Source organism: Capsicum annuum, chromosome 5, assembly GCF_002878395.1.
Source record: "Capsicum annuum cultivar UCD-10X-F1 chromosome 5, UCD10Xv1.1, whole genome shotgun sequence".
NCBI lineage: Eukaryota > Viridiplantae > Streptophyta > Magnoliopsida > Solanales > Solanaceae > Capsicum > Capsicum annuum.
This window is the reverse complement of record NC_061115.1, coordinates 185,664,330-185,678,506: the sequence shown is the minus strand read 5'-3', so window position 1 is coordinate 185,678,506 and position 14,177 is coordinate 185,664,330.

Below are 14,177 nucleotides of genomic sequence, written 5' to 3'. Positions count from 1 at the left end.
GTAAGAGTATACTCATTAAATAAGGGCTTCTGGGATTCTTATCGAGTGTGGGATTATCATGGAGAAGTATTGGTTAGCGGTGAAAATTCTAATCCTGCTGATAGTGATGAAGTAGAAGATGATGAAATTATAAAGAACGATGTTATTGAAATAATTCATGATGTTTGTGGATATACAAATTTAGAGGATAATACTAATTCTCGAGAGGGTAATGAAGATCCAAATGTGCATGCAACAAAGTTTTACAGATTGTTTGAAGATGCTCACATAGAACTTTATCTTGGTTGCACAAAAGTCTTAAATTATCTTTTGCTATTAAATTACCTTTGTTGAAGTGTCTTAATCTGTGGAGCAACAAATCGATGGATGAGCTGTTGAACTTTTTTAAGAGGTTCTCCCTAAGGGGTCATTTGTACCCAAGTCTTTCTATGAAGCAAAAAAAGTTCTTTTCGATATTAGCTTGGGTACAACAAAATTGATGCATGTAAGAATGATTGTATATTATATTGGTGTGATTAGTTGAGTTTCCAATCATGTCCCAATTATGGTGAATCTAGATAGAAATCGAAAGAACATAAAGGAAAGAAAGTGACTCATAAAGTATTGCAGCATTTTACAATCAAACCAAGGCTTCAAAAATTGTACATGGCAAAAGAGATGGAAAAAAAGATGAGGTGGTACAAGGAGGAAAATATTGATGATGGTGTGTTGCGACATCCATCTGCCTAGATTGAATGGAAATCTCTTGATGAATGTTATCCTACCTTTTTAGCTGAGTTAAGAAATGTTCGATTAGGTTTAGCAAGTGACGGGTTTCAACCTAATTGGAATATAAGTTCCTATTATAGTATTTGGCCCATCGTGCTAGATACATATAATTTTCCACCATGGGATTGTATCAAAAGTCCATATTTCATGATGACTCTTCTTATTCCATTCCCTGTGTCCAGGCAATGATATTGATGTCTACTTACAACCAATGATTGAAGAGTTGAATGAATTATGGAATGGGGTGGAAACTTATGATACATACTCAAAATCTAATTTTCTTATGTGTGTTTCTCTCCTATGGGCGATTGATGACTTTCCTGCATATGGTAACCTTTCAAGATGGTCAACCAAACTCAAACTTGTATGCCCTTGTTGCCATAAAGATTAATATTCAATTTCTTTATGTAGTAAGCTGTGTTATATAGGTCATCACCATTTTCTTCCGATGAACCATCCATGGCGTAGAAATCAAGTTTTATTTGATGGAAAAGTGGAAATGGGGGATGTTCATATTTCTTTAACAGGTGTTGAAGCACTTGAGCAATTACAAGCTTTGGGCAATGTGACTTTTGGTTAAAACCAAAAGAGAAAGAGTAATATTTCCAATGATGCTTATAATTGGAGGAAGAAGAGTTTTTTTTAAATTGCCTTATTGGGATGGTTTTGACTTACGACATAACCTTGATCCAATTCACATAGAAAGAAATATGCCTGAAAGTTTTTTATCAACTATGATGAGTATGGTTGGAAAGACTAAAGACACATTGAAAAGTAGATATGATTTGATGGATCTTGGAACTGGGCAAAGTTTTTTTCCAATTAAGCATGGAGATAATATTTTGTTACCGGTGGCATGCTATGCTTTGTCTCCTGAAGAGAAGTTAAAGTTATGCGATTTCTTAGCTAATTTGAAGATTCCAGGTGCCTTTTCATCAAATATTTCTAGGTGTGTTAATGTGCGTGAGAAAAAGATACATGAATTGAAGTATAATGATCATCATGTATTATTGCAAGATATTTTACCAGTATCTATACGTGGTTTATTGTCTAAGGAAGTTTCTGAACCAATTATAGTGTTAGGCAAGTTTTTCAAGAATCTATACTCTAAATGCCTTAGAATTGAGGATCTTGATATCCTAGAGTCTAAAATTCCTATAATATTGTGCAAACTTCAAATGGTTTTTCCTCTGGAATTCTTTGATGTCATGATTCATTTGCCAGTTCACTTGGCAAGAGAGGCAAAACCTGGTGGACTCGTTCAATATAGAAACATGTACCCTTTAGAGAGGTATTGTCTCATTCTAAAATTAAATGTCAATATATTTAAAATGTCATATTCTATAATTATTTAAATGATAATTCTTTATAGGTTTTTGTGTGACCTTAAAGCATATAATTGCAACAAAGGTCGTCCAGAAGGTTCAATTGCCGAAGGGTATTTGGCAGAGGAAAGCCTAACGTTCTGTTCACGATATTTAAGGAACATCTCAACTAAGTTTAATAAATCAACTTGAAATGACAATGAATCCATATCAAATGGTGAGATGTCTATCTTTAAATATAGTGGGCTAACAAAAAGGGCTTCAGATGGAGGAAATAGGCTACCACATGATAAGTTCAATCAAGCATGTATTTATGTGCTTCAAAATTGTGAAGATATTTCACGATACAGGGAGTAAGTTTCTTTTTAATTCTAATATAATTTGACATTAATATAATTTAGTTAATCTCAACTAATGCACAATGTATGGAATACATGAGACAGGTTGAAGTAGAAGGTTCAACACGTGTTCATAGGGTGCATGAAAATGGATTTATTGATTGGTTTCGTGTACGCATAGGTGTCTAATTAAATGACACAATAAATATTAGCATATATTCAATTTTCTTTTACTAGTGATAATATTATTGCTTGCTTCTATAGATATTCGCACTATCTTCCAGAGGATGTGTAAATGATGAGCTCGTAAGCTTAGTTGTTGGTCCAGAACCATTGATACATCGATATTCAACATGTATGGTGAATGAATTTAGATTTCAAACAAAAGAGCTTATGAGAAAAACATAGAACAATGGAGTTCTTGTGAGAGGAGATGTTTCAGACACTAATAAGGAGTATTATGGTATATTAAAAGATATTTAGGAGTTACGTTATGCAAGAAATAGAAAAGTTTACTTGTTCAAGTGTCATTGGTGGGATGCGGCTCATCTAGGAAGAGGATATAAGATTGAAAAATATGGTTTTACAAGTGTGAATACTCATTGTGTCTTGAATACAAATGAGAAATTTGTGTTGGCATCTTAGTCTGAACAAGTCCTATATTTGAATAACATTGTCGATAAAGATTGGCTTGTTATTGTAAAGACTAAACCTCATGATCTTTTTAATGTGCCTGAAGTTAAAGGAGACACTTCATTGAATGAAGAAGTTTACCGGCAAGATAAAGTTGAAGATATTTTGTGTGCCAATAATCATGAAACTGATATTGAGGTGCCTTTACACCGGGATGATGTTGAACCAGAATCTATTTTACGAATCGATGATCAAGAAAATAAAAAAGATGATTTTATTAATGACAATTATATAGACGTATCAGATGATGAAGAAAGTGAAGAAGAGTTACTTGATGATAATGATGGAGAAGACATTGATATATCCTACTAAAGATTGACAAAAAAGGATGGATGAAAAGTTCTTTGTATTTTGTGCTCTTATTAGGATGACATCTTGTTTTGAGAAGTTATTATATTATGCTAGCATCTTGTGTTTTGTGTTCTTAATAGAATAACATTTTGTATTTTGTGTTCTTATTGCTATCTTGGTGTTCTTATGCTTGCAACTTTTATTTATCAATGAAATAGTGTTTTTAAGTAGAATCAATAAATTTATAAAGTTCAACAAAGCGTTTGATATTTTTAAATTGTTTGATTTTAAATTTCATTTTATAAACTAATAATTTCCTTGGCAGTAGATATATATTTTGGCATCTTTAGTTTCTAGTTCTGATACATGTCTCTTTTTTAACCTAATATTACAGGAAATGAGAGGAACTGGATGGGGTAAAAGTGGAAGAGGAGGTGCGAGACATGGACGTGTAAGTTCTGATACAACATCACAGCAACAAATACAACCAATAGGAGTTGTTGGGACTTATTTAGAGACTGAACAATCATCTAATCTAAGAAAAGGACCTCTGTAAATACAGCAAATATAAATAGTACCTGTCCAAAGGACATCCCTAGAGACACAATCATTAAGAAATCTAGATGAAAGTGTATGCCTTAGTCTAGAGGTTGAAACTGGTGCAGGTTAGTTCACTTTGCTGGATCAATCTAAATATACATTCTATATTATAATAATATATTTTTTTGGTTAACAGTTTCCCGCATTAATAAAAAAAAGGAAGAGGGAAATACAAATCTAAAACTGTGGATTTTAAGACTAAACATGGAGAAAAAATCAAAATAATGATTCCAGACGACATTGATAGAGCTGCAGGTTCGGGAGCTAGAGACATTGGCAATTATTGTGGTTCGATCATGAGAATCACTATCTCATTTCGAGATGGAAGTTGGCATAATATAGTTTTAAAACATGGAGAAGCAATGTGGTTTAGGGTCAAGGTAATGACTCTTAATATTGTATTGGCTTCATTCTCTTGTTAGACAATTACTGTATCATATTCTCTATGGAAAGCATCTTGCATGGTCTGTGAGCTTCAGTAAATTGTGTTGTTTGTTCGTTTAACTAGTTATAATGTCTTTGTATGATTGAAAATACTTTTTCTGTTGTCTGCAGCAAAGACATGTTGGTTTCTTTCTCTATTATGTTCATAAAAAAGAAAAATATGAGCTTGGAAAGCATCTTGTTTTACTATTGCTATAGCATATTCTCAATGGAAAGCATCTTTCATGGTCTATGAGCTTGAGTAAATTATATTGTGTGTTCGATTGACTAGTTACAGTGTCTTTATATGATTGAAAATGCTTTTTCTATTGTCTGTAGCCAGACATGTTGGTTTCTTTCTTTTTATGTTCCTAAAAAAGCAAAATTTGAGCTTGGAAAGCATCTTGTTTGACTATTACTATATCATATTCTCTGTGGAAAGCATCTTGCATGGTTTGTGAGCTTCAGTAAATTGTGTTATATATTCGATTGACTAGTTTTGGTGTCTTTGTATGATTGAAAATACTTTTTTTGTAGTTTGCTGCCATGGCATATTGGTTTTTTTCTCTTTTTTTTTTCATTAAAAAGAAAAATCTAAGCTTGGAAAGCATCTTTTTTTACTATTATTGTATCATATTCTCTATGGAAAGCATCTTGCATGGTCTGTGAGCTTCAGTAAATTGTGTTGTGTGTTCGATTGACTAGTTACAGTGTCTTTGTATGATTGAAAATAATTTTTCTATTGTCTTCAACCATGACATGTTGGTTTCTTTCTCTTTTTTGTTCATAAAAAAGCAAAATCTGAGCTAGGAAAGCATCTTGTTTCACTATTAATGTATCATATTCTCTGTGGAAAGCATATTGCATGGTCTGTAACTTCAGTAAATTGTGTTGTGTGTTCGACTGACTAGTTATGGTGTCTTTGTATGATTGAAAGTACTTTTTCTATTGTCTGCAACCATGACATATTGGTTTTTTTCTCTTTTTTGTTCATAAAAAAGCAAAATCTGAGCTAGGAAAGCATCTTATTTGACTATTATTGTATCATATTCTCTGTGGAAAGCATCTTGCATGGTCTGTGAGCTTCAGTAAATTGTGATGTGTGTTCGATTCACTAGTTACGGTGTCTTTGTATGATTGAAAATACTTTTTTTGGATAAAATCTATATTTAGTTATCAATGAGGATAAAAAGTGACAGGATCTTCATAAATCACCTAAAAATAGGCTGTGATGATGAATGCTTCTTTTCAGGAAATCTACATTACTATGTGGATAAATCTTACACGTGTCTTAGGGGGAGACTTGGTATAGCATTCATTTGCAGACCTTAACTATCTGCAGCCATGACATGTTGGTTTCGTTCTCTTTTATATCCATAAAAAATCAAAATTTGAGCTTGGAAAACATCTTCTTTGACTATTATTGTATCATATTCTCTGTGGAAAGCATCTTGCATGGTCTGTGAGCTTCAGTAAATTGTCTTGTCTGTTTAATTGACTAGTTGCGGTGTCTTTTTATGATTGAAAATACTTTTTCTATTGTCTATAACCATGACATATTGGTTTCTTTCTCTTTTTTGTTCATAAAAAAGCAAAATCTGAGCTAGGAAAGCATCTTGTTTGACTATTATTGTATCATATTCTCTATGGAAAGCATCTTGCATGGTCTGTGAGCTTTTGTAAATTGTGATGTTTGTTCGATTGACTAGTTATGGTGTCTTTGTATGATTGAAAATACTTTTTCTGGATAAAATCTGTGTTTAGTTATCAATGAGGATAACAAGTGATGGGATCTTCACAAATCGCCTAAAAATGGGCTGTGATAATGAATGCTTCTTTTCGGGCATTCCACATTACTGTGTGGAGAAATATTACTCCTGTCTTGGGGGCGACCTGGTATAGCATTCATTTGCAAACCTTAATTGTGTGCAGCCATGACATGTTGGTTTCTTTCTCTTTCAAATGCATAAAAAGAAAAATCTGAGCTTGTAAGTTGACTTCACAGGTTATGTGCTTGGAAGTGAATCTTGCAGATCAAATAATATTTTAATAGTATTCTTTAAGAGTTACTTATCATGTTGAGAGGCCTGGAGATGTGTTGGCCGTTATACTCTATTTCTCAGTTTCTGATTGTTTAACAAATATGTAGGATAAATTTGATGTTCGAAATGGGCTACCAGAGCATAAGTTGCAAGGCTTTGTGATAAGCACTATGCAATGAGTTTTTAGAGCATAGAAATCTCGATTACATGTTATCTACTCTAGCTATAGCAATGATAAATATAGATTGCCGCTTCGTCGTAAGGATGTTGAGTTGGATAACTGGAATCACCTAGTGGAATATTTTGGCAATGATAAATTCAAGGTAACGAACACATAATTGGGTTGTCAAATTTGGTTTGATAAAATATAGGTTTGTACCTTAAAATATATCTGCCATACACCCTCAGACCTGGACGTTTTTCTTATCATATCAACTATTTTTGGTCAACGACAAGCCAAGTAATAGAACCTCTTTTTTAGTTTCTTAGACTAGCTACTTCAAATGCAGAATGGTGAACCTGCAACTTGATGTTTCTATCTTATAGCCTGACTTCTATCTGCACATTTGTTACCCTTTTGAGTTACTTTTGTGTTAATCTGTTCACTTAAGTGCATGTCATCAGCAAGAGAAACAAAATAAATAGAGAAAAACATATAACTAAACATTGTTGAGGTACAAGATCATTTGCAGAAGTAGAGGAATCTATGGTTAAGATACAACATATTTGTTCCCTTACTATTACATATACTTCTTTGATATTTATATAATTCTATATAATCCTTTGGTTGTATAAACATATTTTTCCTTTTGATATTGTACAAAAATCCTCTAACATGAGAAAAATAGACACCAGATAAAATCTGAGAGATCCAACAAAAACACAAGAATGTTAATAGAGAACGTGTATGGCTGGATCCACAATCCGAACAGATTCATGTAATTTTCTAAAATCACTGCCTTATTACCTTTTTGATGTATTGTAAGTTACGCTCAATATATTAACCAACGGTTGTAAATGGTTATGTATTATTATACAGATAGCTCCAGCAACTTGTTGAACAACAGTCCGAAGAGATCCAGCTGCGCATGATCGGAGATGAGATTTTATCTTCGGTTCTTGGTGAGAGATTGGGATATGTTCTGGAAAAAGGATATAGTAAGAAGCCTCCTAAAAAGAATCGAACACAACAGGCAAATATAGAGGCTAGCGTGTCTTCGGCGGTAGAACGTATGCACCAAGAGATACAACTTGACATGGAAAGAACTTGCAACAAGAGCGTGAATAAATGGATGCCGATTTGAAAAGAGATATGATTAGGATTTGCAAAAGAAACTGGAAGAGGAGCATGAACACATAAAAGGAGAAGTAGAGAAAATGTTTCAAGAAAAAATGGTTTCTCTCATGGCTTGAATGCAACAGGTACTTTCTTGCCCAATTCATTGTCCAAAAAAGAACCATCAGCACTTGACTTTCTTTTTTCTGCAAGTCACACATACAATTCATTATTTGCAAATGAAAATTTGAAAATAGGATAAGGACAATGAATGAAATTCCGTAAATATTACCAAAGAAAGAAAACACAGGATGATGAGACATATAAGTTGCAGTATCCTATGTATCTCCAGTTATTCTTCTCTTCTTTCTCTTCACTGCCTTATGTCTCTCCTAGTTTCCTGTGATTGATGCTTTGTAGTAAAACTAGCCATCGACATTTTCTTTAGCTTTGTTTCTTGATTATTTTACTCTCTTCAGTGATTGTTTGTCAGTTAATTCTACCCACTCTCCTCGTGAATGTAATAATTTGCTTATCTTATATGCTGGTATGAATTTGTTGTTCCACTATATCATTTTCCCTCTTATTATTTAGATAATTTTCTGAAAGTTAGTTTAAATAGGGATACATTTGCATTGTCTTTTCGAAATTTTTATCAAACTATGTAATTGCTTAAATCTTGATATTTGCATCGGGAAAGATCAAATTAAAAAAACAAATATACAGAAGGTATAGGATTTTCTTGTTAAGATGTATAGGTTATAGAACCTGTTGAAAAAGTATATCATGGACTTGTTTTCCTTTGGATCTGATGGGTCAAATTGGTCTAACCCAAACCCAGAGACATTTGACTTGATTCCACCACCGCCAAGATCTAGGGTGTATAGTGTTGTGTAGAGAAGAGCAAGTTACTGGCTGTAACGCCCCGAAATCTCATCTCGAGATAACACAATGATTAAGGCTACAAATAGCCCCAAGCTAACCCTTTAATCCTGGTACTAAGTGTAGGACTTACTTTAAGACAAATGAATTAAGAAAACACACCATATCACGTCAAATCTGGGCTAAAATAACTGAAAAACATCATCTGGATAACAAATATTGAGAATCTGGAAACTCCAACTGATTGTCTGACAAGCCTTTACTTACTAAGGGACTAGAGAGTCATTGAGACAAACCCCAAGCTGACTCAAACTGGACTGAAATCAATAAAAAACTACTACAAAGACTGAAAATCTGAGAAATAGGTCCTCAAACCAAACAGACTCACCAACTGCGAAAGTGTAGATGAAGGTACTCGGAGATCACTGTCGCTGCTGAGACTGAGCACCTGAACCTACATTATGAGACAATATAGCACATAGACATATATATGGATTAGTACTTTTGGAATGTACTGAGTATATGGGGGTGCATACAATAAGTAAACAATATCATTAATCTTTTTAAAAATCATGCATGCTAACATAAAAAGCTTACATAGCTTGAGTAAATCTAAAATCTAAATCTTGTAAATCATGAATGATAAAGCAGATAGTATATATCTTGTGAGTCATTTCACTTGGTTCTAAAATCTGTATGCTTTGCTTGTTTCTCAAAACTTGTAAGCACAAATAAAAATAATCTTAAAACAATAACTTTCAAAGCAAATACTCTTATATTAGGGAGAATAGGGTACTTCTTTTGAAACTTAGGGATTTTAGATCTTTAAGAGACTGAAGAAATTTTGGGAGTTTCTTCTAACCGACATAAGCAATGTGAGCTGACATACAGTCCAACGTCTTACTCACGTTGGGGAGAGCTTTTCTACCCTTGCCATCGAAATAGAACCTTAAGTGATCACTTGTCTTAGGCCACTAGGTAAAAATCATAGACCTATGGTGGCTCATAGTTCTAGGCCATGAGACCTTGGAATCATACCCAACTTGGTGCTAAATACTACTCCCATACTTAGGCTCAGAACTTTTAGAAAATCCACCTTTAAACAATACACGGATATATATATATATATGGTGAAAGCCAAACTATACTTATCTTTGCTTTAAATCATAAATAATGTGGATTCCTATCTTAACTTAGGATCAAAGATCAATATTTCTTTAAAACCAAGATACTTTCTTGCTAAAACTTGCACAACATAAGCTTCATGAAACATCAAAATTCATACTTGGCTTAAAGCATATACACATACTCAAATAATCTCAATTTCATAATGAAGCTTAAATCTTGACATCAATCTTACAAACACTAGAAAACATCAAATCATTATAGGGATGTGCAATTCATAGCGTTAATTCTCAATTCACAACATAAATAAATGAAATAATCATGCAAGTCAAGACTTAAATAGCTTATGAATTCATGAACTCAAAACAAAGAAAATTGGGCATAAACTCCACTTGAAAATCATGAAATTCTTTAATAAAAAATAAATCTTTGGGCACAAGAGCGAAAGAATTGCTCTTGTTCAAACCCCAAATACCTTGGATGATGAACTTTGGATGAACACTTGTTTTTGAGATGCTATTCATACTTTTGAAGGATGGTTCTTGAAACTCTTGGTTTGGAGAGTCTAATTCTTGACTCAATTTTGAAAATTAATGGTGGAATCTTGAGATTTCATGAATTTTGGGTTGAAACCCTAGGATGTGTTCTTGAGAGAATTGAGTGGAATGACTATATTTTGATGTTTGGGAGGCTTAATCTTGTGTTATGACTGAATAAAGGGGGGAAATGACATAATTTCCCCCTTGGACGCAGATTTTTTAAGACTGGAAATAAAATACACCCTGCGAAGCACAGCTTCGATGGTGTATACGCGATACTCGACTCGTCGCGCCAATTAGCATCGACTCACTGGAATTTATACTGATAACTAGGAAAACTATTAACCAACACGATGAGCGATGCGGGCGGCCAAGATCGCATTGGTCCACTTCTTTAGGACTCCAAACATGGTCTAAACGGGGTTCAAAAAATCTGAAACTCACCCGAGATGTACTATGAACATTCCCCATCATAAATCGACAAAGAAATCAACTATCGAAGGTCAAGAAGGTCATCAACTAAATCCTCAAAGTTTGAAGGTCTTAAAAGAAAGGACTAAGTCCCAACACTTAATCAAATTTCTAAGTGTAAAACCTGTCTTCACATGCTCTAAAGGGCTTAGACAACAAGGAAACCTTTCAGGGTCTTACATGGTTGCTTTCTTCAATGCATTAACCACCTTTTCTCAGGTCACATTCAGGGGGCTTTATGCTTCGGATGGATGTCGCCAGTGTCAACAGTGTTACCCCTGGTTAGACATGAGATACATATTAGGGAAGTTCAAGTTTTAAAAGTTAAAATGGTATTTTGTTACTTCTTTCATATGTAGAAACAAAACTTGTAGAATCATATAAATGATCTAGGCTAGCTAATAAGTAGAACACATGCCATGATTTAAGTGAATAGCTACTAGAATCCTTTCAGGATCATTTTCTTTTACTGGATCTAAGTCTTGGCTATATGTTGTCTATTAGTATGAAATATAGGAAATGCCTTCTCTATTTTAATTTTCTCAAGAATCTTACCACGGCAGCAATTGAAGCGAAGACTGCAACAGTCATATAACGGCCAAGTTTAGCATCTGCCAAGAAGCCACCTAGAAGTCCAAAACTTGTGCATGATTGAAAGAAAGCTTTAATGAGTTAGAAAAATATAAATATAAATATAGTTATATTCTATAGAATGGAAGAGAGTAGTCAAGTCTAATTACTATTTCTGTAAGCGCCTTCATGGAGAAGGAATGTGAATACAAAAGGAGATTTAAGGATATTAGGGATGATATTATAATTGAATTCTAGACTTTCTAGTTTAAATAAAAATATGAGAATAAACGATTCGGCCAAAAGATAGAAAGGTAGGTTGTAGCAGCAGGATTCTATTGCTATTACATCTTTAAAAGTTGGAATGTACTAATTGATTGCAGCAGGTTTGTTTGAATTTGGAATGATCATTTTCTAGTCTTAAAAGTTTACAATCTATTGAGCTATTAAATTGGAAATTGACATACATTTGAATGAACGTGGTTCTTATCTTTACACAATGGGACCATTTTTCACAACCTTTAGGTTATTCTCACTTTACATCTGGTTAGTTTAAGGAATTGAGCTTCGATAGTGAATTGACATAGGCTAGAGAGCAGGGGTTGAGGTAGGAGGTCCAAGGGGGTTCACCCGAATCTCCCTCGGTGAAAAATACATTTTTTATACATGGTTAAAAGTATTATATATATATATATATATATATATATATATATATAGTAGATTCAGAAACAACATCTCTACCTCTACAAGGTAGGGCAAGATTTACGTACACTTTAATCCTTTCAGGGGTGAAGTTGGAATTAATATTTTCAGGGGTGAACTTTCCACCTCATTAATGAAATCTTCACCACTGCTTTTTAGTTCATTCAGTACTTTCACTACCACTTGACTCCCATTAGTCAAACTGTCTTTGTATACATTACCAAATCCTCTCTGTCCTAGTTTGCTTCTGAAGCGGCCGGTGATTCTTTTGATATCTTCATAATTGTATCACTTTGGAGTGTATGACCCATAGTTCTCCAAGAATGCTTCAACATTTTGGAGATCCTCAACCTTAGATCCCCTAAATCTGATGTGTTTATACCATAAGATCTTATTTCTGAAGTAGAAGAGTAAACCAATAGTCCAACGGTTAACAAATTAGCACCTATGGAAATAAAATGAAGTCATGCACCATCAAAGAATATAAATTAATCCGGAGAATAAAAAAGAGGACCTATGGCTAGTAAGAACTAGATTGTCTGAATGTGACCCCTTTTTTATGTTCCTCCTATTAGATTGCTACCATCTGCAAGACCTGCAAATGAACACTTTTGCATTTCCAATTAAACAATAATTTCTGTTAATGATAAAATTAAGGAGATGTCTACCTTTGTGACAAGAAAATTTATTGGTTTTATCAATCTGGCATCTACCTCCATCATGGTGTCATTTGTTACAGTCACCAGATAGTTTTCATTCTACCAAGAACCAGAAAATTTGACATTTTTTCAATCAACTTGCATAGCTTCCTAAGAGGTTGTATAAAATCTCTCCAATGAGGGTCACCTTTTTCCTCCTAAAGGACAAAAATAAGGAACATGTTAAGGTTTTTGTAAATATTCCCTTACTCTATAAAAGGCACAAACATATTTAGCTGCAACGCTATCTACTAATATATATATATATATATATATATATATATATGTTCACTTTTTTTTTCTAGAATCATAAAGTGACTTGGTGTGTTTTCATGGAAAGAACGTTCTTAAACAATGGGTTGACCAAGGAGGAGCATGAAGGCATAGAATGCATTTTGATTTTTGATCATATGTATGAATATGATAAAATTAGAGTACTATATATATATATATATATATATATATATATATATATATATATCATTATTAATGTATGTGTCCTTGACTTCTTAGTAGGTGAAGTACTTATAATATTTAGTCGGAGAATGATTTTGTAAAATACTATGGGATGCTTTAAATAGCTAATATTATATGTAATTCTTAAATTTATTGTCAATTTTGTCTAATATATGTATTGAATAAATTCAATTCTTTGGTTGATGAAAATAATATTTTTATTTGAGTATAAAATTTAATCTAGTGGCAAAATGAGATAGTAGATTTGTGGCAACGGATTTTGCTATTATAAGTTTATTTTTAACAACAAAATATGAGTTTTGCCACTAATATTTAAAGGTATAGGAGAGACATGGATTGCTACTAATAAAAATATGTTGTCACTAGTGATACTGATTTTGCGGCGACAAAGGTCGCTAATAATAGAAAGGTTTTTGTGGCGAGAAATAAGTCGTCACAGATGATGGTGATTTTGTGACGAGAAATAAGTTGTCACAGCTAATAGAAAGGTTTTTGTGGCGAGAAATAAGTCTTCATAGATAATGGTGATTTTTCAGCGATAATGTCGCTGTTACTGCTTCCATATTAGTGGCGACCTAACCCATATGTGTTTTGTCAAAATACAATTTGCAGCGTATTTGTCTACCTTTTGTGGCGATAAAACTCGTCACAAATACCTTTTTATTGTGGCAACCAAGCTTTGTCGTTGTAAATAACTTTTAGTTACGGAAGTACTACCAACGCCACAGTTGTTGCTGCCAAAAGCCTTTAGTGGCGATATTTTGTTGTTTCGTGGTGACTTTTTGTGCCACTGAAAACCACATTTCTTGTAGTGCTTGAGATTGACACACAACCTTATGATTGGCACACAACCTTCAAGTATTTCCAGTATTTCCAATGTTTTCAGTATTTCAATACAACTAATATCCATAATCCATCTCCAGCATATCCCTCGGAGAAGGTCTATAAAATTCGATT